Below are 22,882 nucleotides of genomic sequence, written 5' to 3'. Positions count from 1 at the left end.
ATGTTGGGAACAATGCACTTTTCAGATGTTTTCTGCTAGCTTGATGTTTTTATCGGAGCCCTTTATGTTCCCCCATCGCTCCTTGCTATAAGGTGGTCTTGAAAACCGGAATCACATAGTGATATCACTGCCAGAGTTGGGAAGGCTTTGACAATAGATAGCAACTGTGCCACCCTACCTCTTTATCAGCTCACGACCGTGAGGTCCAGCCAAGGAGGAAAGTCTCACCATGCAGACATTGGTCTGATGCACCCATGTGCCTCCCCCTAACTCTTCAGACTCAGCTTTAAAATGCTTTTTTAAGATAAAGCCGTCTCCGAGCCTCCCATGGAATGTGGGCTTGGCTCATCGCTCTAATAAGCCTATGCTTCTCTTTGTCAGTAACCACCATTTTTCATGATTGGATAAGTCTGTTGCTTACTCCAAGGCTTCTTCTCCAAACTCTATTGCAAGTGGCAGAGATTAGAGGCCATCTGCCTGTCCACTAACTATTGGGAACCAGCACAGTGATTGGCACCGCTGCCCTGGGAGAACCTTGAGTGAGCAGATTCGGACACGTGGTAACCATCTGCATTCCATCCGTGATGATCGTTCTCTTTGGGCAACCAGTCTTCCCCAACCGAAACAATACAGCGCCAAATTGTGTTAATTGACCATTCCCAGAAGTTCCCTAGGAGAGTTGTGTTATTAATGGAATTCTTAGCTATGCATGGTAGCATATGACTTTAATGCCAGAATAACCTGGACTGGTTAAATTAATATTTCAAAAGAGGATTTTAAAAGTCCTTTAGTCTGCTCAGCATCAGAACACAGAGGGATTACAGGCACCAGAAGGCGGAGAGCTGTAGTTTGTTGCTGTCTGGTATTGGCTATGGTGGCTCTTCTTGGGACTGTTCACCGAGTCGTGGGCCACTGTCAACGGGTTGGCTGCACAGTCAGGGACTGGGAAAGAAGAAGTTTGGAAAGCTAGTGAGAAAGACATGTGTGGACAAAGCGTGCGGACAGATCTCTCCAAATGGATGAAGAGTGTGAAGATCCTTGTGTCCCATGTAGATGCTCATCAATAGGTGACTTCGGCTGAGGAGGCATTCAGTAACCAAGTAGATAGGATGCCCCACCCTGAGCACAGTCAGCCTGTTTCTCCGGCCATTCCTGCCCCCACCCAATGGGATGGATATTTACTCACCAAGGCTAACTCAACTACAGCTGCTGCTGAGTGCCACATAAGCCAACAGCAGAGACCAACACTGAGCCCCAGATATGGCACCATTTCCCAAAGGGACCAGCCAGTGGCCTGGTGGCAGGCTGACTACATTGAACCACTTTCTCTGTGGTAAGAACAATGTTTTGACCTTACAGGAGTAGTTACATGTTCTGGTTACGGATTCGCCTTTCCTGCACACAATGCTTCTGCCAAAGCCACCATCCACCAACTTACAGAACATCTGTTCACCATTATGGTATTGCACATAGTTTTGCTTCTAACCAAAGAACTCACTTCACAGCCATCCTGTGTAGCTGGTGTGATAGAAAGATGGAATGACCTTTTGAAGATGTAGCTATGGTGCTGATGAGGTGGTACCAGCCTGAGGGTTGGGGCAGGCTTCTCTAGAAGGCAGTATTTGCTTTGCATCACCATTCAACTTATGGTATAATTTTTTTTCTCCATATCCAGGATCCACGGGTACAGGGTCAAGGTATGGAAAAGGAAATGCTTTCAGTCACTGTCATCCCCAGTGACTCACTAGAAAAAAATTGGCTCCCTGTTCCTGCAACCTTAAGTGTGGCTCACCTACAAGGTTTGGTTCCAGACAGGGAAATGCTACTGCTAGAAAAAGACACAACAGATATTCCCTTAAACTGGAAGTTCAGACTTCCACTTTCCCCTGGCTACTTTGAGTTCTAATGCCCATGAGCTAACAGGTTGATAAAGGAATAACCGGATTAGGAGGGGTGATCACTCCAGGGGGAACTACTGAGTCATAGAGGAAGATACTTATAAAGACCAGCTGAGGCCAGGTGACCAGTTGCAGAACCAAGAATTATAATTGTCATGATTCCTTCTATCATATTATGGTAAGAATGTATGGTAAGAACTGTGTTTTCTTTCCTCAGTTTCTTTATCATGTAAAATTACATCAATTGAGAGAATATTGGTGGTTATCATATTTAAGTTTGAGGTACTAAAAGAATCATCCTCAAGGGATTTCCTACCTATTCTAAATTTTATGTGTATGTGGTTGTATGAAACATAGTTATCTCATGTTAAGCATCTTTATGACCTGATTATTGCTTTCATTTGGAAATTAAGCATAACACAAGGAGATATGATGGTGCATCAAGTTGACAATGGGTAGACTTAGATGCCTTATTTGTGGTTGTCAATTTAACTACACCTGGAATCAACTAAAAGCCAAGTGGCTGGGTACACCTGTGAGGATTTTTTTAGATAAGTTTTCTCTGTATCACCTTGGCTGTCCTGGACACACTTTGTAAACCAAGCTGACCTCAAACTCATAGAGATCTGCCTGCCTCTTCCTCTCCAAGTGCTGGGATTACAGGTGTGCCTGGATGAAGATTTTTTTTTTTAATTAAATCATTTGCAGTGAAAAGACCCATTCCTTCCTCCTTTGTATTGAAAATACTTTTTCTTCTCACATAATAATCCTGATTATGATTTCCTCTCCCTTGGCTCCTCCCAACTAATTCTTCATCACCTCCCTTCTCAGCTGGATCTATCCCCTTTCTGTCTATCATCAGAAAACAAGAAGGCTTCTGAGGGATAATCATAAAATAACACACTTGAATTGGACAAACAGAAGGAAAAGAGCTCAAAAGAAGGCACAAGAAACAGATCTGTTCCTTTGCACATGGGGAGTCCCATAAAAACACTAACTTAAAAGACATAATATACACACAAAGACCTGGTGTAGACCCATGCCGCCCCTGAGCATGCTTCTCTCTGCAAGCTCATATGTCTCTTGATCCTATTGATTTAGTGCCCTTGTTATCTTGTTGGACCTCATTCTCTCGGGCTCTTTCCCTCTTTCTGCCTCCCCTTCTAGAGGGTTCCCAAGGCCCGAGGGAAGAGATTTGATGGAGACGTCCTACGTAAGGCTGTGTGTTCCAAGGTCGCACCCTCTCTGCATAGTGTCTGGCTGTGGGTCGCTGCCTTTGTTCCCATCTGCTGCAGGAGGAAGCGTCTCTGGTGATGGCTGAGCAGGCTACCGACCTATGAGTGTAGCAGAATGAGAAGACGGACTTTTCGTCCCGTTCTTTTGAGGTGGGAAGATGTCTTAGTCACTGTTTTATTGTGATGAAGAGATAAAATGACTAAGGTAACTTAAATGAAAGAAGGCATTTAACTGGGCGTTTGTTTACGGCTTCAGAGGTTAGTCCATTAATGGCAGGGCAGAGAGCACGGTGAAGAACAGGCGTGCTGCTGGAGAAGTGTCTGAGAACTACATCTTAATCGACAAACAGAGAGAGACACTTGGCCTCGGTTAGTTAGGCTTTAAAAAAACTCAAAGTCTACACCCAAAGATGCGTTTCCTCCAACAAGGCCAAACCTACTCCAACAAGGCCACACTTCCTAATCATTATAACCTTTTCAAATAGTTTCATTTCCTGGTGACTAAGCATTCAAGTATAAGAGCCTATGGGGGTCACCCTTAGTCAAACCACCACAGACCCACTTTTACTTAATCTAGGCTATGCCTTATTCAAATACAGTGTTATACAATGCTTTAAATGGTCTGGGTTTTATTCTTGAAGTTACAATGTATGAACCTGAGTGCATCACTTTACTATAGGGCCTGTGGAGCCATCTAAAAGGGGAGGTGACAGTGCACGGGAAGAGCATGAGCAAGCTTTTCAACTGCAAAGACCTCCAGAAAGACAGGCAGCTACACTGCCACTGCCGTCCTCAAGCCGGAAGTCAGATACAGCATTCGTGCAGTGTGTTGGTAGGTGGACTATTCCACTTTATTTTCTTTATTGTGAGACTGAGAACTAAACCTAGATCTTTCCAATAGCACTCTGATGCTGAGCTCTATTCCCGTATGGTTACATCCCACTTCTAATGCTTTGTTTGCTTCCAGTGCTCCCAGCCCTTGGCAGTTCTCTCTCTCTGCTTCAAGAGAGACTTTGGACAAAACAAAACAAAAACAAAAACACTCCCCTCCACCAAACTTGGCCTTATAGCTCAATCCTCTGTCTTCTATTTCTTGGCAGTGAGCTCAACAAACACACATACACTTGGTTTACAGGCTTCCCCCGGGACAAGCCCAGCTTCTGTTGCCAGAGGCCAACCTTAATGGGCGACAGCAGTGACTAGGGTCTCAGTATCTAACATCCAACAAGACCAATGGTTATTCATCTGTATAGTCTGCCCTTGTGTTGTCCCAAGCCACACTGACTTGGCCTCAATGGTGAAACCAACCGAACAATGTAGAAATGGCGTGTGACTTTGTAAAATAAAGCCATGGTGAAACTGTCACTCTACCCTGTTCTTTCTTGGTTTATGCCCCTCTAAGAGAAGCCAGATGCCTGCATCCAGAAGATACTCATAGAGTCCCATGCGAAGAAACTGAAGCAGCTCTAACCACTGTTTATGAACTTGTCAGTAATAATAATAATAATAATAATAATAATAATAATAATAATAATAATAATAATAAGTTGGAAACAGAGCCTCCATCCATGGCTAACTTCAGAGGAAGCCCAGGCCAACATCTTCACTACAGACTTACTGGAATATCTGGAACAGTGTCCACTATGCCACTCATCCCAGGATACCCTGAGCCAACTGTGCATATGCCACACCTCCCAGGAGACAAGGAATCAGGCCAGCCACTATGGAAGACCCTGAATCAGAATCGCCTACCACACTACACTTGGATGTCTGACCTGGAGAAACTATATGTCTCGAGTGTACACTGTCCTTAAAGTCAAACCTTTAAGTGATTCGCAATTGGATGTAGATACTGTTTACAAGATGTTAAATGCTGCTAAGCCATGCCTGTTGGCACACACTGCATCAGAAGCCTCAAGCTCCCCCAGGTGAAATTCTGTGGGTGCTTGTCTGCAGGTGGAGGAGAAGCTCCCTCCCCTCTCATTGAGAATACCCCCTCCTGACAAAACAACCCACCAGGCCCAAACTTGTTAAAAGGCTAGTTCCTTGCAGCCAACCCTAAGCCAAAAGGTGTCAAAAGCTGGCTCTTTGAAGAAAAACATATCAAAGGTGCCCTGGAGACAAGCCCTGGGAAGTGTCCTGGGAGTGTCTCCTGCTATTCAGACACCCTTGGTTTAAAAACCCAGAGGTTGGAGGGTTGGAGAGTGTGTTCCCCATTTCTCCCTCCATAGCTCCCTGTCCTTGTCTTTCTTTTACCATTAAGCTTAGTGAATTAAAATTTAGCTCTTCTACTCTTGACTGTATTTTAATCAAGTTTGGTTGGTTACCTGGTTTTTCACAAGTCAGAGGCTCCCTTCTCCCACAGGAAAGGACATGGATCCCCATTGTCTCAACCCTGGGTGAGCATGGCTGCCCTGCGCTCCCTCGCTTCCCAGAAGGCCTTCTTCATGACCAGCTCTCAGGACAGAGCCTTCTTCAGCTAGCCTTCAGAAGCCTGAAGAAAACTCTGTGACCAGATTCTCAGGCCAGCCTCCCGGAGAAAAGAACCCACAAAATTCCTTCTTGTAAATGCTGAATCTTTTGTGTTTTCTGTCTCTGCTGCGAACATGGGCAATGTGCGTTGCCTCCCTTTCCCCAGCTCAACACATCTCCTAAACTAGCTGTGAATTCAAGGACCATGCATACGTTTTGAACACTAAAGGATAAACGAAGCCTTCCACATTGGCCATGGAGTTTCAATGGTCTTGATTAAAAAGTCACAGCTATTAATACCATTGTTGATGGAAGCTGAATGGAAAGAACTCATCTAACAGAGAACGATGCAAGGTTTGGCTAAAATCTCCTCCTGTGTACATGGTCGGCATGAAAAGCACAATGGTGCGGAGCATGGTGGACTCAGTTTCCCATGTAGCTATGACTCTTGGGATCTGAGTCATCTTGGGGCATCTTTAATGTCTTAAACCTAAAGAGCCTGCTTCCTCATCAACTAAGTGTGGTTATGTGAGGATAACATAAGTCAATGTGTGCATCGTATCTAAAATGGTGTCTAGTGAGATGTTATTGTTTGTTTGGTGTTATATATGAAACTGACATGATCTTCTAAGAGGTTCAAGAAGAAAATTGTGCCCTCTCCAAAGCATATTGACCCACATGCTGGGATGTTCTGTGAAATGTCCCAGGTAGGCATGCGTTTTTACACACTGGGCCCGCAGATGATGGCGGTAACTTATAAGACAGTACAAACTTTAGGGAGGAGAGTCAGGTCGGAGAAAGTGGGGGATAAAAATCTGGCATTTGGACTGAAGACATACATGTTATGTTTTATGTTGCATGCTTTCCAAACCAGAACAGTCTAACAAGTATCCACATGCCATTTACACTACAGTGGGTATTATAAGTTATCTGGAGATTATTTGACTCATGTGGGAGGACATTTATAGTTATATGCAAATACTGAACCGCCAGTTTTTATAGGCTTGAGCATTTCAAGTTGGGTTATCTCTAAGAGTGGAGTGAATTATCTGGAACCACTCAAATGACCATTCTCCTCAAAATAATGAAAACTTTTGGAAGTTGCCTTAGTTAGAGTTTCTTTTACTGTAAAGTGACACCATGACCACTGCAAATCTTATTTTAAAAAAACATTTAGTTGAGGCTGGTATACTGTTTCAAAGATTTAGTCCATTAGTCATGGTGGCACACAGGCAGACACGGTGCTGGAGAGGGAGCTGGGAGTTCTGCATCCAGATCAGCAGACCACAGGAAGGTCCTGACATGAGCATCTGAAACCTCAAAGCCCCCACCCATCCACCCCCAGTGACAACTACTACAGCAATGCCTTTCAAGTAATGCCACTCCTTATGAACCTTTGGGGGCCATTTTCTTCCAAGCTACCACATTTAGGTCCTTTCTCAGAGGGACCTACAGCTTTTTACAAAGGTAACTGTACACTGAGGGAAAAAGAAACAATTCGATTCTTCCAGGTTCTATTGGATGCTGGTTCTGAAATAACAGATTCTGGAGGATCCCGAGAAATATTGTGTCCCTCCAGTTAAAGTAGGGGCTTGTGGAGGTCAAGTGATTAATGGAGTTTTGGCTGAAGTCCAACTCACAGTAGGCCCAGTTGGTCCCCTGGTCCCCAAATTCATGCTGTGGTTATTTCCCCCATTCTAGAATCAATAATTGAGATAAATATACTTAGAAGTTGGCAGAATTCTCACTTTGGTTCCCTGACCTGTGGGGTGAGGACTGCTATGATTGGAAAGCCCAAATGAAAGCCTTTAGAGTTGCCCCTGCCAAAGAAAATGTGAGTCAAAAACCCTGAGGGAACTGCAGAAACTGTACCATCATCAAGGACTTGAAAGATGCAGAAGTGGTGGTTCCCACCACATCTCCCTTTTGCTCTCCCATCTGGCCAGTGCAGAAGACAGATGGATCTTGGAGAATGAGAGTTTACTATCAAAAACTCAATCAGCTAGTGCTACTCTGATCACAGCTGCTGAACCAGATGTGATGTCCTTACTTAAACAAATTAACACATTTCTTGGTACATGGGATGCAGCTAAAAATGCTTTTTTTCTCTGTAGCTGTCCATGAGAATCACTGGAAGCAATTTGCTTTCAGTTGGCAACTCTCTTGCCCTGTATCATAACTTAGAAGAATTCTCAATCAGCTGTCTCATCCACAAAGCATTACATTGGCGCACTATGTTGAACCAAGTGAGCAAGAGATAGCAACGACTTTGAACTGATTGTTAATACATATACATATCAGAGGATGGGAAATAAATCCAACCAAAATTCAAGTGCCTTCTACCAGTGAAATTTGCTGGAGGCATGCAGAGATATTTCTTCTAACCTGAAGATAAACCATTGCACCTGGCCCCTCCCACCACTAAGAAAAAAGCACAATGTTTAGTGGGGCTATTTAGATAGCACATTTCTCACTTAGGTGCGTTACTCTAGTCTGTATACCAAGTGACTCAGAAAACTAGCTTTGTGTGGGACCTGAAACCAGGAAGGCTCTTCAACAAGTCTAGGATGCTGTGCAGGCTGCTCTTCCACTTAGACCATATGATCCAGTAGACCCAATGGTACTTGAAGCATCCCTGGCAGATAGGGATGCTGTTGGGAACCTTTGGCAGGCCCCCATAGGTGAATCATAGAAAAGAACTTTGGGATTTTGGAACAAAGCTCTACCATCATCTGCAGACAATTCTCCCTTTGAAAGACATCTCTTTGCCTGCTATTGGGTCTTTATGGAAACTGAACATTTGACAATGGGCCGCCAAGTTACCATGCAACTTGAGCTGCCCATCATGAGCTGAGTGTTATCTGACCCACCAATTAATAACTAAGAAATACACAGCAGCAATCTATTATCAAATGAAAAGTGGTATATATGTGATTGGATTCAATCAGGCAATGAAGAGGCAAGTAAGATGCATGAAGAAGTTGCCCAACTACCTATGGTTTCTACTCTTGTTACAATACCAACTGCTCCCAAACACACACCTACAGCCTTATGAGACATAGGGAAAACTAGGTCTTGGTGCTGCATGTTATGCAGGTAGGTATAACCCAGAAAAGGTCAGCTGTAGCCTTACAACACTTTTCCGGGATAACCTTGAAAGACATAGGTGAAGGGAATTCTTCATAGAGGGCAGAACTTCAGGCAGTACACATGTCATATGTTTTGTTTGGAAGGGAAAGTGGCCAGATGTGCGATTGTTCACTGATTCATGGGCTGCAGGCAATGGATTGGCTGGTTGATCAGGAACTGGGAAAAAATATGATTTCAAAACTGGCAAGAAAGACATCTGGGGAAGAAGTATGTGAGCAGACCTCTCCTAATGGGTGAAGGATGTGAAGATACTTGTTTTCCATAACAATGTTCATTAAAAGATGACATCAGCAGAAGAGGAGTTCAGTAATCAGACACATAGAATGACTCATCCTGTGGACAGGCAGCCTCTTTGCCTAGCCATCGCTGACATTGCCCAGTGGCCCATGAACAAAGGTGCCATAGTAGCAGAGATGGGGCTTATCCATGGAGCTCCACAACATGGACACCCACTTACCAAGATTGACATGGGTACAGCTGCTGCTGAGTGCCAGATCCACCAGCGGCAGAGGCCAACACTGAGCCCCAGATGTGACACCATTCCCAGGGTGACCAGCCAGCGACCTGGTGACTGGATGACCACTTGGATTGCTTCCTCAGTGGAAAAGACAATGTTTTGTTCTTGCTGGAGTAGATATTTATCTTAGTTATAGATTTGCCTTCCTTATGTGTAATGCTTCTGCCAAAACCACCATCTTTGGACTTTATCCACCATCATGGTATTCCACACAGTATTACTTCTAACCAAGGAACTTACATCACAGCCATTGAAATGCGACAGTGAACCCGGGATCATGGCATCTACTGGTCTTGCCGTGTTCCCCACAGTCCTGAAGCAGCTGGCCTGACAGAGAGACAGAATGGCCTTTTGAAGACACAGTTACCATGCCAGTTATGTGACAGCAGCCTGAAGGTCTGGGGCAGGGTTTTCCAGAAAATATCATATACTTTGAATCAGCATCCAATATATGGTAATATCTCTCCCACAGCCAGGATATGTGGCCCAAAACTTGAGGGATGGAAAAGGGATAATTCTCTTCACCATCACCCCTAACTACCTGTTAGGAAAATCTTTGCTTCCTCTTCCTGCAACTGTAAGTGTGGCTTTCCTAGAAGTTTCAGTTCCAGGGGTGGAACACTCCTACCAGGAGCTTCAACAAACATTCTCTTGAACTGGAAGCTCAGACTTCCCTCTGGTCACTTTGGGTGTCTGATGTCCTTAAAATCAACAGGCTAAGAAAGGAATAGCAGTATTAAGAGGGGTGGTGGGTCCAGGTTACCATGGGAAAATTGCATTGCTTCTCCACAGGGGAGGTAAGAAAGATTATGTCTGGAGTGCAAGAGATTCTTTAAGGGAACTCTTGGTGCTGCCATGCCCTGTGATTAAAGTCAATGGGAAACTACAACAGCCTAATCCAAGCAGAGTGACAAAGGGCCTGTACCCATCAGGATTGACGGTATGGGTTAATCTTCTAGAAAAAGAGTCCCAAGACCTATAGCTTCTTGCTGAGGGTAGAGGAAATACAGACGGGGTGGTAGAAGAAGGAAGTTATAATACCAGCTAAGGACATGTGGCCAGTTACAGAAAGGAGCATGAGTGAGCCAGTTATATTTTGTGAGGAATGCATTTGTGCAGATATTTTTGGTTTTTTTTCTTCAATTTCTTTATCATGTGTGTAACACCAGATTATCAATAATTGTTTGAAATGCCAAAGAATGTCCCTCAAGGGACATTGCCATCCATTCAAAGTGCATAATGAATTTGTATGAGGGATAATTAGATCATGAAGGGTAGGCATAATTATGACCTGGTTAAATATATAAGGTGTCTGCAATTGTTAAGTGGCATAACTGTATTGTGTTTAGGTTCTATCATGACATGGTTATTGTTTTCATTTAGAAACCAAGCATGACATTAAGAGATATGATTCTGTATAAAGTTGACAAGGGGTGGATTTGTGATGGCTCTTCTTGGTTGTCAACTTGACTACATCTGAAATGGACTACAATCCAGAAGGCACATCTGTGGGACTTCTTTGCTTGGTTGGAAGTTGTGGATCCACTTGTAGCCCAGACCTTTGAGGTAGGAAGACACATGCTTTTGATCCAGAGCTTGAGGCAGGAAGACACACCTTGAATCTGGGCCATAATTTCTGATGGAAGCCCATGTAAAGATGCGGGAGACAGGAGCTTTTTTTCTTTGTCTGCTTGCTCTTGACTTGCTGGCAAGCCCATTCCTTCATGGGCATTAGAGTCCACTTCCTTGCAATCTCAGCATATACTGAAGATCAGCTCAGCCTTGTGAACTAAATAACTGCTGGATTATTAGGCTTTCTGTTCACAACCACCCTTGTTGGATTAGCTGCACTGAAGTCTGTGGTTAATTCCAATAAAGGCCATATATATGTGTGTATGTGTGTGTGTGTACATACATCTACACATACATATGTATGTATGTATATGTATATATGTATGTATAGATAGATAGATAGACAGATAGATAGATAAATTCTGTAAGTTCTGCTACTCTAGAGAACTCTAACTAATGGTCGGGCTTGCTAGAGTGACGGCTCAGCGCCTTAGGGCACTGTCTGTTCTTCCAAATGACCAGGGTTCTATTCCCAGCACCCACCCACATGGAGGCTTACAACTATCCTAGGGCATCTAACCTTCTGCTCTGGCCTCTGTTAGCACTGGGCAAGTATGTGGTGCACAGACACACATGCAGGCAAAACACCCATACCCACAAAATAAAAATAAATAAAAGGTCAAAAGACACTTAAAAAATACAAAAGTAACATTCAAAAGACTAAATAATGTTAATAAGCCTTTCAAGAATGATACATTGAACAGGTTGAAATCCAAGGCCCTAACGCAGAATTATAGATGGATCCTTTATAAGGCCATAAGGTCATGAGAGCGGGGTCCTCACACATATGATTGATGCTCCCTTAACAGGAAGCCAGGTGAGTGCTCCTGTTCCTCTTCTGCCTCTGAGAGACACAATGAAATAATGAAAGCACATAGCTTGGGAGGAAAGCTCTTACCTGAGCCCCACGTGCTGGCACCTTCATCTCAGCGCTTCATCTCCTCGCTTTATAAATCATCAAGTCTTTGGTGCTATGTTGTAGTAGCAAACGCTGAGGAAAATGTTACATGGTGGGAACAATGGCGGACCAGATAACTGCCAGGTGTGAGTAGCCACTCGCAACTCCTCAGAGGGACTGCAACTGCCTCGAAATGGTGATGTTCTGAGTGGAGCAAGTAGCATATCAATTTATATCTGTGGGCGGGGTGGGGTGGGTATTAAGCATACGCTTGCATATATAGAAACTTGAGCAAAGACCAAGACCCGGAAGAGTGGAAGAGACAAATTGCTTTAGCGGGTAACCAACTAGAGAGGTGGCTGTGTAGAAAAGCCAGAAATCAACAACTGTTCTCATAGAAGGGCAGGCTCCAGGAGCATCCAGAAATAAAGAAGCGAGCAGGAGCCGGATCCTTGAAGGGGGGGGGGGGGGACAGGAGAAGATGCTGCCACAACATCAAGACAAGAGCTACAAGGAAACAGGTAGGATGCCAAGGAAGACTATGCTCCCTAGAGCTTGCTCCAGGTTGCCTGGATACTCAGCTGGCATCATGAAGGAGGTGAACAGAGTACAGAGGATGCTAAAACTAATTAACTTAAGGTCTGTCGGAAGCTTCCAGGCACCACAGGCAGGGATCTGGGAGCTGTGCTGTCACCAGAGGGAAGCATGAGGTGCTCATGACATCTTTGCAAGAAGCTTGAGGAGCTTATTAGTGTAACTCACCACGCCAGGGTCAGGAATACTTCTGCAGAAATGTCACTGTGGACACCGAAAGGAAGGGGAGCCTGATTTGTAAATACATAGTAAAGTGTTGTGTGTGCGGATAAAAGGCCTTCAAGCTACTGCCAGCAACACTAAGAGAATATTAACATGTGTTTCAAAGGCAAATGTGTGTGTTGTTTGTGGTTGTGTGTAATGATTGTATAAAAAGAAGTCATGAATTTAAGAAGACGATGTGGAAACATGAAAGGAGCTGGGAGGAAGGGAAGGGAGGAAATAGTATAAATAGAGCATATTCCTATAGGGAGTCTCAAAATATAAAAATAAACATTTTAAAAATGTTTAAAATAGCATATAAGTGAGATAGTTAAAATGATTTTAAAAGTTATGCACAAGAATTATAAAATACAAGGTAAAATTGTACAGAAGCAAATCAAAGAAAACCTAATGCATACCATATTTGTTGCTTGAATAATGTTAATAAATTATATGAAACATTATTGTGGGGGCTGAGGAGACGGCTCAACAGGTACTATCATGTACTGCAAAGGACCCAATGCAGGTCCCAGCACCTGTGGGGTGACTCAGGAATGCATGTCATTTCAATTCTAGAGGCATATGACACCATTGGTCCCCTCAGCCACCTGATTGAGTACACACATACACACTCACACCCACTCACACATACACACATGCACACACACTATTAAAATAGCAAAAGTACATATTCAAATACATTATTGTAACAAATGTTTGATATCAGTACTTACAAACCATCTCTTTTATCTATGTTACCTGTCCTGTTCAGCTCCTCTAAATTGGCATGTGACTTTCCTTCAGAATTTTCTACATGCTGGGCTTTCTTTGGATATCCACATGAGGTGGAGCCAACAGAGTGACTGCACGCAGACGGGCCAAACTCTGTTGGCCTTGCTCTGTGGCAATTGTGTGTGGTGGCTCCACGTGCTGGTTGGCTGTGATGATGAAGTGCAGCCGTGCCTGCCCAGCACGTGTGAGTCCTGGGCTCTATCTCCAACACTACGGGGAAGAAAGTTCTCTTCATGTGTGAATTGTACTCTAGTACAGTTGAGTATTTAAAGTCAAAGTATGCAATTGCCTATTAAGAAAAATGGTGGCTCCTGTGAAATGAGAGAGGTAAACAGTGCTTGCATGAGTGGTCTACAATAGAAAATTATATATATGCATGGAGGCAAACGTAGGAGGAGAGGGAGAGAGATTCCCCTGGTACACACCATGTTTTCAACATCCTGACTCTCCTCAGGGAGAGAGGTAACACTACTTGGCATCAAGGAGGATGACTTTAAGCAAATCAGAGACCTTGCTGCTTAGGGAGTTTCAGTGGCCCTGGGCTAAATCTACCTGATATTTGTTCTTAAGATCAAAAGCATGAATCCACAAAGTTGATCCCTGTGAAATCGAATTTACCAGAATCTGCTCAATTTCTGGCTTCTCTTTAAGGTGCTTTTACAAGTCTATTATTTTCTACACAAAGAGAATGACTTCACCTAATGGCTTTCTTTGTTTAATTCTATTTACTAGTGAAAATAGGCTTAAAGGGGAGAAGGGGGTTTTATTCAGACAAACGTGCAGAGTTTGGTCCTAAGAGATGGAGACTCTGTTGAGACTCCCTGAACAGTGAGGCTTCATTCATGAAAACAGCTCTGACCTCTAGTTAAATCTTTCTCCTCATAAAACGTTAGGGATCTGGCTCCATACGTCCACTCTAGAGATGAGCAGCCTGCAATAGTGACATATTACAATATTTTCAATTATATTCTAATAGTGAGTAAAAGTAATTAAAACACTGTTTTTCACATCTGCATCCTTCCGCTGGAGATGCTTTGGGGTTTTAGCTGTTGCTCTTCTGAAGCAGGCTCTGATGACTAATGCAGAAGAGATTGACCTTGAACTCGGGATTCTTCTTGCCTCAGCCTTTCAAGACCTAGACATAGAGGTAACAGCACTGCACTTGGGCCACCCCAGGATAACAAACTAGTCTGGAGAGATGAGAATGATGTTCGGTACAGCAGGAGAAGTCGGATCTCTCTCTATCTGCCTCTTTTATTTTTTCCCAATCCCATAACTGAATCAACTAAAGACAATGGAACAAAGAGGTGGAGGAGCAAAGTCTTTGCAAATAAGTAAGTAAGGTTCCGAGCCAGAAATTGGGCCCATGGTGATAATATCAACATGATATTATAATATTAATTCTGTTCCTTGTGAGAATGAGAGGCACACGGCGCAGGCCCTGGGAGGAGGGTCTTTGGGGTTCACTCCAGGCCAAAGAGAGATCCTATCTCAAAAACTAAGGCAAGGAAGCCTGGGGTACAAGCAACACTCAAGGTTGTATTCTGAACTGAACTCCCACCTATACATACACCTATACATACACACAAACTCACACTCACCATATGTTCACATCACACGCCACAACACATAAACCATACATTCACATACACATACAACCACATGACCACACAAACACACACACACATGCCACATTCTCATACACATCACCCCACTGCACATTCACAAACATACACACAAATCTCATCACATACACACACACACTCCATCACACACACCCTCCACCACACACACACACACACACACACACACACACACTCCATCACACACTCACAAACACACATATACCCATACATTCACATACACATTCAAACACCACACCAACATAATACATCATACATTCAATATACACACCCCAACACACACACACACCCTTTACCACACACACTCTTACACACATATACACCCTTCACCACACACAAACCCTTCACTATACACACACACATACATACACACACACCCTCCATCACACACACCCTCCACCACACACACACACACACACACACACACACTCACACTCACACACATATACTCCACTGTACATTCACAAACATACACACAAATCTCACCACATACACACACAAACACACACTCAGAAACACACACATACCCTTACATAAACATACACATTCAAATACCACACCAGCAAAATACATCATACATTTGTATGCACACACCCCAACACACACACACACACACACACACACACACACACACACACATTTTTCACCACACATACTCTCACATACACATACACCCTTCACCACACACACATACACACACTCGATCTCTCTCACACATACACACACATTTACACACATACAAGAGAAACTATATGTAGTAATCTTCAGATGTCTTCAACAAAAAGCAGCATCTTTATAAGCAGCTGCTATTACATATTAAGAATTGTGAGCCGATGGTCCCCAGGGAAAATTAGCTAGTAACCCTCACTGGGCCCCTGTGGTTCCCACCCAGCTCAGAGCACTTTCCCCACTGTTCTCTTTTTTCTCCATCTCCTAACATCCTTGATGGAGGGGTAGTTACACTGGGTGACCATGGTGGGGGAGTTACACTGGATGACTAGCATTGACCTATTTGAACGTCTAGCACAGAACCTCACAGTAAGTGTTTAGCTTATTTTTATCTTCCCTGTCCCTCCCAAAGCCTCATGGGAGTTTCTGGCTGGCTGTTGATTCACTAGTGGCTATGGAATTAGGAATTTAAATGACTCTCTTACTGTTGGCATTTAAACCTTAAAAAGCATAGTTACAAATCAAACAGGTTACAACAGCAGCTGAAAGTGTGCCTGGCCTTGAATGCAAGGGCAGGAAGCCGGCCTTCAGAGCCCACAAGATGCTGCTGGGGGCCAGAGTAGGAGGATGTAATCGCTAAATGGATTACATCACACTTAATTTCTCAGTGGGTTTCCTAAGCATTTGCAGGCAGCACCATTTGAAACATGCTTTGAATTTCAGATGTTTATAGTATGTGCACTATATTTAACTTGTTTCTTTCTTTAGAAAACAAAAGAATGCTTATGAACTACATTAAGGGGCTGGCACAGGACCTCCATTGCTAAGACAGTCGCTCTTCAGGACCTGCGTTCCATATCCAGAATCTGTATGAAAGAGTTGATATGGTGGCCCACACTATCCCTGTGCTGGAGAGGAGGAGAGAGACCAATCTCCGTGGCTGAGTGGTCAGCCAGTATAGTCCACTTGGTTAGTTTCAGGGCAGTGAGAGACCCTGCCTCAAAAAACCAAGGTGGACAGTGACAGAGAAACAGCAACATGATTGTCCTCTGACCTTTGCACACATGCATACATGTACACATGAAGAGGCACACACACACACACACACACACACACACACACACACACACACGAGAGAGAGAGAGACAGAGACAGAGACAGACAGACAGACAGACAGACAGAGACAGATACAGAGAGACAGAAGAGAAAGCGCATCATTCTTTTCTCTTTACTGAGATGGGGAGGGGGGGCGTAGAGACTAGTCCCCATGCAGTAGCAAGATAAGCCGGGGCTATTAGATCAGAAAGAAGTCACAGGAGAGTTGATTTTTGGCATCTATGTAAATTTCATTCCTGCAAAGTGCAAAGTGAGCTCACTACATCAATAAAGAAGAATGAGGTAATAAAGTATCCCAAGAGTGGAAAGGTTTTAAACAGATGAAAACTGGGTCACTGCCTAATTGAGAAGTGTCACGAATAACAGCAGAAACCCGGTGAGTAACTTGGAGAGCGCTGGAGGCCTGACATATCAGCTGTTGGCTGTTGGTTGTAATTAAAACCCCGTTCATAATATTAATGAGGACAGTTTCGGTACGGGTGACTGGCAAGTTCTAATCAAATAAGGAGTAATGAAGTAGAGGAAGTCAAGGTGCAGGGAGGCGTTCAGACGCCACCTCCACCCACTCCCCAGTTCTGCTCCTGGGGGCCTTTTGCTGACATCTCTCGTGACTTGTCTCACTCAGTCTCCTCTGCAAGTTCTGAGCCTACTGTGAGGCACACCTGCAGATTCAACCGTGCAAGGATGGAAAACAGTCGCATCCTTGTCGTAAGTCAATGGGCAATGCATAGAATCTATACGTACAAACCCTGTGACAATGTCGCTTTTTCCCTAGAGGGAAGCCAGGTCCTGTGTGCATTAGGCAAGCTCTCTGCCCTTGAGCTACATCCTATCCATAAACTTCAGTAGCTGCCAGGGGTCCAGGAGCCCACCCGCCACAGATACCGAAGGATGACTGGACTCCCCAAGGACATGGCAAAGGAAACGGAGAAATGACTTCACAGGTACACAAAGCATGGCATGAGTGCTGGCACGCAAGGGCTCAGCACAGTCTCAATGGGAGAGCCTGTTGACTGTGCTCAAAAGGGGGGGAGGGTGGTCCCTAGCTGCACTCTGAATGTTCACTTTAGTATATCCATGCTTCCCAGAGCATCAGTGTGTTACTTCCTTTTCTTGTTGCTATGACAGAATAGTTGACAGAAAGAACTTAAGGGTGGAAGGGTTATTGTAGCACATGGCTCCCATCATACAGTCAGTCGTGATGAGGAAGGCTTGGGGGTGCGACGAGCTCTTGTTGAGCATGGTGGGAGTCTGTTTGCTCATATTTGGGGAATCAGGAAACAGAGGCAGGGGTTTTGTCTCCATCCTTTGCACCCTGTCAGGTATCCCAGCCCAAGGCACGGAGCTGCTCATGTTCGTAGGCGGCTGGTCCCCCTCAGATCTCCTCCGTGGAGGAGCCTTCCTCAACAAGTTGCAGACACACTCGACTCATGCTTCATTGCATACTGCCTAGAGCTCTTCACTTGAGTGGATGCAGCCCAGGCTAGCTATGACTTCAGCACATTACAAAAGAATAAGCTTATTTTTAAAGATTAAAAATTTATTTTTTTTATTATGTTTTTATATTGTGATTGCAAGGTTCTCTAGGGTATAAACTTTGTAGTGACATGGTCATGTCAAATTTTTAAAATTTTAAAATTTTAAAAGCCCTTTCCTTTCCCTTCTTACTTTCCTTCTTTCCTTCCTTCCTTCCCTTCCCTTCCCTTCCTTCCCTCCCCTTCCCTCCCTCCTTCCCTCCTCCTTCCCTCCCTCCCTCCCTCCCTCCCTCCCTCTCTCTTTCTTTTTTAAAATTCTTTTTGAGACAGGGTCATACCATATAGATCATGCTGGCCTTGAACTCACAGGGATCTGCATGCAAGGTGTGTTTTAATTCATTCAAGATAGAAAATGGCTTGAACAAGGAGACACGGAGCGAGAGAGAGAGAGAGAGAGAGAGAGGGAGAGAGAGAGAGAGAGAGAGAGAGAGGGAGAGAGAGCGCACAAGCAGTATAGCAATAAAATGATACAGAAAGGAAGGAGAGGGAGGGGAGGGCTGCATCTCCAAAACTACCTTAGCATCCTTGGGGTTGGAAGGAACCCAGGAAGGGTTAGAATGTTCTTTAGGTAGACAGCCAGGCCCCGGCGCCACACTGCCCCCACTGTTCTAAGGACTCCAACCTTCAGGGAGAGGAGAATTCATTTGCTTTTGGTTTCAAACTAAATTTAGCACAGTCTCTGAACAATGCATACTCACTGTGTGATAAACAAAGAATTCCAGAGTCAGAAAGACAACTCAAGAGAGCCAGCAGCCTAACAACCAAGAAGGACACAGAACTTGCTTCCTTACAGACCACGCCAGCATCTCCTCTGACTGCTCAGTTTCTGCATTGTAGGCATCACTTGATAGTTTTCATTTCCCCCTGGTGGGACAGTTAGGGCATGAAGTAGCTCCCGCAACTGCTGAGGTTGAACTTGTGCTTTAGGAGGTCAGGGAAACTTGAGGAGCTCAGGCCTGGCAGGAGGAAGCTGCCCTGCCAGGGAGAGCCGTGTTAAGCACAGTCTCTAGGTCGTTTTCAGCAGAGCATGGACTCGACTTCACTTCCACTTCCACATGATAGACCAGCACCACTGAAGCCCCCAGACTGCCCCCAGGAGTTAATGATGTTAATTACATTTCCAACTCTTCCAGCAGCAAAACAGGACACACAGTGTGCATACCTCAGTTCTAATGCAGAAACAGCAACAATGACTTCAGATATAAGGCTTCTGGAACTTTCGAATTCTCTGAAATGTCTCGAGTCTTTTCATCTATAGTGGGGGAGTCACAGATAGAATGTTGCCCATTCAACTTACGCTAGGGCATAAAATATACAAAGTATCATATTTCTTAATATGATAGATTGTGCTACATACACAATTTTATTGAGAGGAAGAGAAAGAGATGGAGATAAAAAAAAGGGAAAGAAATTTGTTTCTCTTTGGAGCACAGATTTCAAGGGTATTAGAATAATTACCATTCTCAATTATTTCCATTGCTGACAAAGGTAATCAATATGCTTTATGCTGCCACATTTCAAAAGCGCAGTGTTCCATGTGTTTTCAAGGTTTGTAAAGTAGTCATTTTAATCACAGTCTAGCACTCTACATATTGGGTTGGGGTCCCATCTTACCTTTTAATACTGAGGGAAAACCCCAGGTGTGGCTGTTGGCTCTGAGCCGTAATTTTCATTCAAGCTACCCCTCTGCATGAATGAAGGCAGTGGCTATTCCCCCCTTCCCCCTTTAAAGGTGATTTGATAATCACTGAAAATGGAATAAACTATGACTTAGTAGCTGGCAGCTTCAGGGCCTGTCTTTCCTGTAATTCATATTCATTCATTCATTCATCAAGTTATTGAATGCCCATGGGGAATAACTACATCCTGGCAGAGGGAGAGAAAAAAAAAAAATACAGTCTGTGTGCCTTCCAAAACCGTGAGGTCTGAAGTGCTAAGTAGATTAGTACGTGCACAGGGCGTAAAGGAGAAAGAAGGTGAGATAAAGTGGTCACTGGGCGAAGCCTCCTCACTGGGGGGCTGGTCCATGACCCTTTCATACACTGAAGGCAGCCCGTGATAAAACTTCATAAAAAGCAATGGCCGTCAGTCAGATGGTAATTGCTCTGCAGTAGTGTAGGCTGCAGTGAGGACTGGAAGTGGATGGCCCCAACTGGTGAGAACAAGTAGCAATGAGGAGAAAGTGGGTACGCATGGTCCTAGGAGTGTGTAGGTCCGCAAGGCCACATGCCTTTAATCTCAGCCCTCAGGAGAAGGAAGCAGGAAGAGGGGGAGCTCAGCTTGAGTTATGCGGTGGGAGCCTGCCTATCTCAAGACACAAGGAGAGCGGTGGGGTGAGCATTACCAAGATACACCGTATGATGTATTTACATTTAGTAGAATAAGGAATATTCTACTAAAAAAATAATAAAAGGTATTCAGGTGGATAGGAAGATTTCACACAAACAAGAAAGCAAAAGGAGATGCGCGGAGCAGCGCCTCGTCTTGTGATTTGAGCAGCCAAAGGGAGAATGTACCCAAACAGTGATAGCAATCCAAGAGGAAGAACAGATTTGTGTGGGATGAGAAGATATGTTCGTCGCAATTAAAAGGAAAACACCGCACGGTGACTATGTTCCATGAGAGTGTTTTTATCAAAGCAACTCTGTGGCTCTCTGGGCTACGTAGAACATTTATTTGTTCAACACCAGTTACCGGGGAACAATCGTGCCTGAGAGAGGAGGCAGGGGTTTGAGGGTGTATGATGAGCACGTAGGGCCTCTGCCCTGAGGGAGCTCACAGAGTACGTGCAAAGTCACCCAGATAATGAGTGTTGCTGATGACAGAGGAGGTCCTAGTTACTATGAGAGACCAGGTAGGGAAAAGTCCACATTACATCTCCTGGCTGCAGCTCTCAGCGGTGGAAGAGTTAACTATGCGTGCTGTGGGCTTGGAAGCCTATGAGGGAACTAAGGGGAGGTGGAGAGGCCTGTCACTCAGCTCCATGGCAGGCTCTTTGTACCCTCGCAAGCATGGCCCAATGTACGCTCGTGGTGACGGGGGTTTGAGAAAACAGCAGAACTTCTGAAAGTGTAGGATGACATCGTTTTGAATAACTCATGCAGCAATAGGGAGGATGCTTTGCGGAACGCTGGATAAGGGAGAAACATTCAGACAGTTGTGATTTCCCAGGAAGAACAGAAATGACGAACAGGCCAATGATGCAGAAAAGAAATCAAATTTGGTCATGCTCGGTGAAATTAGGATGAAAACACAGCTGGGCTGAATGCTTAGGGTGTGCTCAAGAGACCAGAGAGGGACAGAGTTGAGGGGCGGGACAAGGTGATATTATCCGGCCAAGTCTAAAGGCCTCTGAACCATGTGAGCTGAAGGACTTAAAGCTATAGGATTCGAAACCCAAGGACAAATGGTATAGAGCTGGGGCGGGGGAAGGGTGTGCTACAACTCACAGACCAAGGACAAAAATTCTGAAAAACAAATTATGTTTTTCATGGCTGCAATAAAAAGGGGTATCCCAGGAGGGGGCGTAAACAGACAACTCCTCTGACTCCAGTTCTTTACATGGTGCCAAATAAATACACTGAGGTTGATGTCCCCTAACCATGTGCCAACTCAGGCAAGGGTCTCCTCTGGATGGCCCTTCATAGACATACATAAATAATGCTTAACTAACTGTCTAGGTGCCTCCAATGGCCATGCACATTAACAGATAAAAAATCTACCTCATGGCTGGTGGTGGTGGCACATGCCTGTTATCCCAGCACTGGGGAGGAGGAGGCAGGAGGATCTCTGCGAGTTTGAGGCCAGCCATAACTATATAGTAAGATCCTGTCTTTAAACAAAATCCAGTCAACCCCATTGGGCAGATGATTAGAGTTGCAGCTCCCCTGCCATGGCCTTAATAGCTAAACGGTGACATTAATGAAGATGGTGACCACAGTTGGGGTCGGGCAGGCACATGCACACGTGTCTCTAAACCACAGTAAAGGGCTCAAAGACACTAGCAGGAGATCCAGGAGCCCAAAGGGGTCTTCATTAAACGAATGAAAGGTAGTTTGCCTTTTCTCTGTGCCGTTGTTTAAGTGATGGCTTTAGGGGCTAGTGGCTCTCCAGATCCAGCCGGCAGGTGCACTCAAGACAGAGCATAGAAACAAAGTCAACTTGACTTAATGTCACTGCCACAGAGAGTACAGAGATATTTTTAAACTAAAAATCTCTCGCTGTGTGTATTTCCTGCTACGTACTATGTGACCTATTGCCTTGGTAGACACCCAGTGTGCTCGGAGCAGCCAGTTGAACTACACAGTTTTCATGAACACTGCCCTTAAGAGATGGGACAGCTGACATGCACATTTCAGTTATCCAGCCCAAACAGCGTCAACAATGAAAGACATATGCCTGCCATCTTCAGGGAAGCAAGTAGCAATATTTATTGCCGCTGACAAAGCATGGGCTTTCCAACCGCAGTAAAATCCTTAGAATAGGGCTGGAGAGATAACTCGGTGGACAAGAGCATTCAGTGCTTTTCCT

General features: G+C 44.5%; 1 pseudogene across 1 annotated transcript in view; it reads right to left on the bottom strand.

The window, feature by feature from the left end:
* The window catches only part of LOC311590286 (small ribosomal subunit protein uS19-like), a 75,781-nt pseudogene that overhangs the window by 39,637 nt on the left and 13,262 nt on the right, over nt 1–22,882 (bottom strand). The window contains exons 3-4 of the transcript XR_014783585.1: nt 11,803–12,006; nt 9,513–9,599 (exon numbers count right to left, since the gene is read on the bottom strand). The product of XR_014783585.1 is annotated as a small ribosomal subunit protein uS19-like (transcript). The remainder of the gene's footprint in view (nt 1–9,512; nt 9,600–11,802; nt 12,007–22,882) is intronic.

The sequence above is a fragment of the Acomys minous genome (assembly GCF_964271855.1).
Source record: "Acomys minous genome assembly, chromosome: 19".
NCBI lineage: Eukaryota > Metazoa > Chordata > Mammalia > Rodentia > Muridae > Acomys > Acomys minous.
Note: the sequence above shows the minus strand (reverse complement) of the source record. Positions and strands in the feature narration are given on the sequence as shown.